We start from the raw sequence: 5,732 nt of genomic DNA, 5'->3' as shown, positions 1-5,732 counted from the left end.
CGCCAACAATATCACAAATTTTTTAATCATCCAGTTTCAGTATCACTAAAGAAATATCATCTATTTATTTTTTTTAACCATGTTTGTTTGCCTAACTTAACATCCAATTACATAGTAGAGTAGGCAGCACTAGGGACGGGCAAAATACTTGCGGTTATGGGTAACCTCAGTTTGCCGTTCTTTTAAACTTCACGGTTATGATTATAGATAACCGTTTAGATAAATAAACGATTATGGATATAACCGTTTACCCATAAAATTTAAATTGGTGGTTATGAGTATTAACCGCTGTTATAAACGGGTAACCATTTACCCCATTTATTTTACATATGTAAAATTAACACAAACCATGTTCTCTATCAGACAAAACTTAGATCAATGCTATTGACTATAGTGCATGGTTTCTGTAGCTAATTATAATGTCTTCTAAACAATTTTCGTAACCTAAGAATACTTAGCAAATATTATATTACTTTCATTAGTAACAGTTAAAAATATCATCCGTAAACTATTATTTCAATTATTGAAATAGTATAAGGACTTAAAACATTAAAATACGGAAATGTATGATGAATGTACCGATAACGGTGTTTAATTGTCAAAAAAAAAATTTATGACAATTTTTTTTTAATTTTCAAGATGTTAAAAAACATGTAGACGGGTGAAAAAGGGGTAATGGTAAAAAAAAATGGGTTAAAAAGGGTAAATGGGTAAACATGTATCAAACAGTTTCGGTTAAATGAGCATGCAATTATGAGTATGGTTAACCGTTTATAAATAATTATGGGTATATGTATAACCGTTTAAGCAATTACCTAACTGGTAAACCGCCACATCATAACGATTGTCCATCATAGGCAGCACTATATATTTTTAAGTTCAAGTGCCAAAAATATCACAATTATTTTAACCTAAATTATTTGCCCACCACTCCAAACTACCTTTGTAGAATCTTAAAATGTGTGGTCCAAATAAAACTTGTCCCCTGCTAAATGTGTTATGTCCATTAATAATGCATCCAATCTATAGTGGGAATATTCTCGTGACTTGTGTATTTGCTTAGAAGCGTCCTATTGCCCCGCCCCACCCCCACCTTACCTTATTGTAGTAGAGCATGTGTGCTTACCATTATTAATTATGATGTATGTTGAAAAATCATATTTTTATACTAAAAAATTAATTATGGTACTATTTTCTTTATTATTTATTTTATCCTTATCGTTAAAATTTAAAATTTTTAAGTCATTTTTATTAGTTTTCCTTAATTATAATGGAGAACTTAAAATCCCCCTTATTATAGGGATGCAAAGCCTTATACTAATTCATGGCTTTGATGGTTTCTTCCTCTTTTTCTTTTTCTCTTAGACATGCACTTGATTATTGATGTACTAAAAAAAAATAAAAAAACTTGATTATCAATTTGACAACAAAAAGAAAAAAGAAAAAAAAAAGTCTATCCAATATTGACATCTTAACTTGCATAAATATCTTTTTTTTGTGAAAGCAATATTTCTGCTAGACTATACTAGAAAAAAGAGGATGGTTCAAATCCAACAGTTGATCAAGGAAAATATCCTAATGATTACCAGAACAATTCAATATTTGCAAATATCGGTAATCATGGGGTGGGTTCGGTTTCATTTAGTTTGGTTTTTTGCCAAAACCAAAAACGAACCAAAACTTTGATTCGGTTCAATTTTCTTTCAGTTTTGATCGGTTTGGTTTTGTAACAACCCGTCCCTAATTTTAGGAGTTTACTAATTTTAAAAGAGTGAATTGACGAAAGTGCCCCTAGAGGCGAGGTTATTGACTTTTGTAGACCATTATTTCGTGACACGTATGAGTTACTATTCTATTGTATTATCGAAGTACTCAACGGTATGAACATGTAGGCACAAACGGAATCGAATTCGAAGTTACGAAGAAGATTTTACGGAACTACGAATCTGAAAAATACTTTCGTAAACAAAATTATTATATTATATTTTATATATTTATTCAAACTGTTATATTATTATATCATCATTTTAATATTTTTTAAAAAAAGAATATTTTATCATTTTAACTATATTTCTGACCATGGGGCCCACACGTCACAACTCTCCACTCTCCTTTTGCCAAGTGGCAATTCCTCTCCCACAATTTGGATCTCTCTTCTCCCTCACTTTTCCCTTATGTCTCTCCCGAGTCTCTCCTCTGCATTGCCGACAACACCATCACGTCGTCGGCGCTCCAGCGAACCTCACCACACCGCACCCACCAAACCACCTTCATCCTCCTTACTTCTCTCAAACACACTCTCCCTTTTCTTGATACTGTGCTCGCTGCACAGAAGCAAAAATGGCAACCACCGTTGCCATATTTCTCGACAAGATTTCACGACAAGAGAATCCCTCTCTCTTATCCTTTCTCTTCATTTGTGAAAGATCTTGAAGATACGGGTTTATGTTTGTAGGATTTAAGGATTGAAACCACGATAGGGATACTTTCCCCAGTTTCTAGTGAAGGACCGCGAGGTTGCAGACTTTTTTCCGGCAACGGCGAGAGACCACGATGGCATATTCTTATTCCTTACGTCTTTAGCTTCATTTTTGTTTTTGAATCGTTGAAAACGATTAAGTTTCAAACCCAAATCGGAGCTCGGGAAGTTTCCAGGCCAAATCATACGAATCCGGCCTTCTTTTTCGTTAGGTTCGGCAACCTGCAAGCCCAAACGGGCCAACCTAACCCGGTTGAGAAAAAAAGGGCTTAAGCCCAAACCCAGCCCAAATCTTATACCCAAACTGTTCTAGCCCGACCCATTTATGAAATAGGCTCAATGTAGGAATATTCTCAAAATATTCCTTATATTGACTTTTTCGAAATTTTATTGGAAACCTTTATAGGCTAATTTCAACGTCCCGAGTTCATTTTTGGTATCCATTTAATTAATTATTCCGAAGTTTTAAAATAGTTGACCGCCTCGGCAACTCAGTTGACTTTTTAGGGTTGATTGTTGACTTTTTACAAAATTTGTTCGGGACCATTCTTAGCGTATTTCAACGCTCTGATTCCAAATCCACACTTCGTTTTCTCAAATTTAGTCGTTTTAGTTGAGTTTTACTAACGGGCCCAATGTCATGTTTAGGTGCGATTATTATCGGTGGCTCCAGCTTTCTTAATTCGAACGGCTGCGACCTCGCAAGTACTTACGAATGAGTCTTTTCTTTATATATATATATATATATAGTGTGTGTGTGTGTGTGCGCGTTTGTTAGTTTCCATTTATATATTTCATAAATAATTTTCTATGATACGCCTAGATAGAAATCTTGCAATTATGCTACGTCATACGGGATGCAAAAGTATGCGTAATATTATTGAAGCCTTAATTATCTTTATGGCTGTGAATAACATTATGGTGATGTGAATTATTGATTTACCATTGTATGGTTTTATTTATGCTATCTGCTCATCGTCCACTGGTGTTAGTACTCGCTCGGGTCAGGGTCAAGGTTTACGTGTAAGTTCACATCGCACTATACGCTCACTTTGGATCCATAGTAGGTGCTAGTCCAGTCCTAGATTGCTATAGGCAATTAGGACTCGTATGAGATGCGCATAGTGCCAGTTTTCACGTGATTGTAATACTAAAGCGTAAATAATTATTAACCCAGTCCTGTTTATGTTAGAACATATATGCATGAACTTATGTGTTAGCATATGTCGATGAGCACTCGATATGATATGGTTGCTTATGCGAGATTATGTGATTTCCGGACGTTAGGTGTTTATTTACGAAATGTCTTGACATATTGCATTATTGAGATATTGCTGATTACAGTAAGTATTTTCATACTATATGTAGTATGAATACTTTGGAAACTATACTTGTTTTATAGCGAGAGGTTAGTATGTTTTCGAAAAGGTTTTAGAAAACTTTATTTTTAGGCACACTCACTTTTGTTTTTCGCCCCTCCAGGTTTTAGTAGCAAAGCTTTCGTGTCGACGAGGATTCTTTGCAAATCTTGGTATAGGTGGTTATCTTCGATGGTAAAATTCTCAATCTACTCTATTGTACTTTACTTATGCTTTGACATCACATGTGAAATGGATTCATTTCGGCTCACAAGCGGACTCTTATATTTACGCACTTTTAGGTTTATATTTATTCACACTTTCCACTTTACTACACTTTATGGCTTTGTCACCTTTTAGGTGACACCTATCACAGCTCGATTCGAAGTCTAAGTGGACATCACAGCTCGGTTTCGAACCTCCAAAGCCGAAATCGAATCAATAAGGTTCGGTTCGGTTTTTTCTTTTTCGATTCTTTTTATTTCAGTTTCGATTCGGTGTTCGGTCCCTTTTTTTTTCAGTTTTTTATTTTTTGAACCCACCTCTTGTTAATCATTTGATTATAAAATTAAACTACTCTATTTATGGTGTAATATAGAGTAGAGGCAATTTATACATGAGTCATTTTATTTTTTCATTATTATATTAATCTTCCCGACCGTTGATTTCTTTCTATATCTTTCTCTCTGTACCTTCTTTTAAATTTCATTTATTTGGAATAAAGCACATTTATATTATTTTGACCGGAAGCGTATGATCGCTTTTAAGACCATCTCCAACCCTGGGCTAAAAGCCAAATTACCCTCCCCCAAACACTCTCCAACCCATGCTAAAATTTTAGGCTAAATGCCAAATGCTATTTCTGGGCCAAATACCCCCCAGCTTTCCCCCCGGGCTAAATGCGAAATGTTTATCAGAATTTAATTTTTTTTAGATTAAAATGTTCATAAAATTAATTTACAATAATCTACATATTTATTTTTTTAATAAAAATTGATTTAAGAAAAAAATTGAGGCTAATTTCATTCTTTAATAATTCTGGGCTAAAATTTTAGGGTAGAAGTGTTGGAGCAGAAAAGATGTTTCTGGGCTAAAAACTAAATTTTTCAGGTTAAAAAATTTGGTTTTTAGCCCAAGGGTTGGAGATGGCCTAAACGCAGTAGGACTATTTTCTCGTAATAAAACATCTTCTGGTGAAAAATGAAGAAAAAAACGAACTAACTTTACTTTTCGTTGATATTTCTTTAAAGTTGGAGAATTGTTCATCGTTTACTTTACTTGATGATGTAATGCTTGACAGGAAACCCACTCTTTGTGATTAACTCGTATGTGACAAAATACGTAATTGCACCATCACCTCAAATGCTGTTTTCTGCAAGACCCGTTTGGGCCACGTGGCATGAGCACGTGCTGCCAGCCCAATAGTCCACTCCGATTTTGCCACGTGGACGGTGGAAGTCCACACACGCTTCAATTCCCTATAGGCTAGAGGCTAGAGTCTCAAGGGGCTCTGTCCTATGCTATCGTGCGTGTCTGCTGAAGCTTTCTCAAACCACTAGCCCCACTCCACGAAGCCGTTTACTTTTCACGCGTGACCACCGTAACCCTATCATCGCTCACCTCCACGTGCTAAGCACGTGACAAACCGGAGACATATCGCAACACCATAGCAACCTTCTCCGACTGAGCAATCATTAGCTACATTGACCTCTCACCGTTGCCGGAGGTCGCACCGCGATCATCCATCCACGTGGCTCGTTGCGACGACCGATCTTACAGACGCATGTAACAAATAACTCAATTGTGTGAACATGCCAATAGTAACATTGTCATTTAGTCCAATAATATTGTTTTTTTTGTCAAACAATTGATTTGTTAAATTAAATAAATAAAAT

The 5,732-nt window shown here is 35.5% G+C and overlaps 1 long non-coding RNA gene across 1 annotated transcript; it reads left to right on the top strand.

The window, feature by feature from the left end:
• Positions 1 to 2,179: 2,179 nt before the first annotated feature.
• Positions 2,180 to 4,480, top strand: LOC114819541 (uncharacterized). The gene is made up of 2 exons (XR_003766809.2): positions 2,180 to 4,032; positions 4,198 to 4,480. It is a non-coding gene; the product is annotated as an uncharacterized lncRNA (long non-coding RNA).
• Positions 4,481 to 5,732: the final 1,252 nt, after the last annotated feature.

Source organism: Malus domestica, chromosome 11 (genome assembly GCF_042453785.1).
Source record: "Malus domestica chromosome 11, GDT2T_hap1".
Taxonomy (NCBI): domain Eukaryota; kingdom Viridiplantae; phylum Streptophyta; class Magnoliopsida; order Rosales; family Rosaceae; genus Malus; species Malus domestica.
The sequence above is the reverse complement of the archived record's forward strand: the minus strand, read 5'-3'. Positions and strand labels throughout refer to the sequence as shown.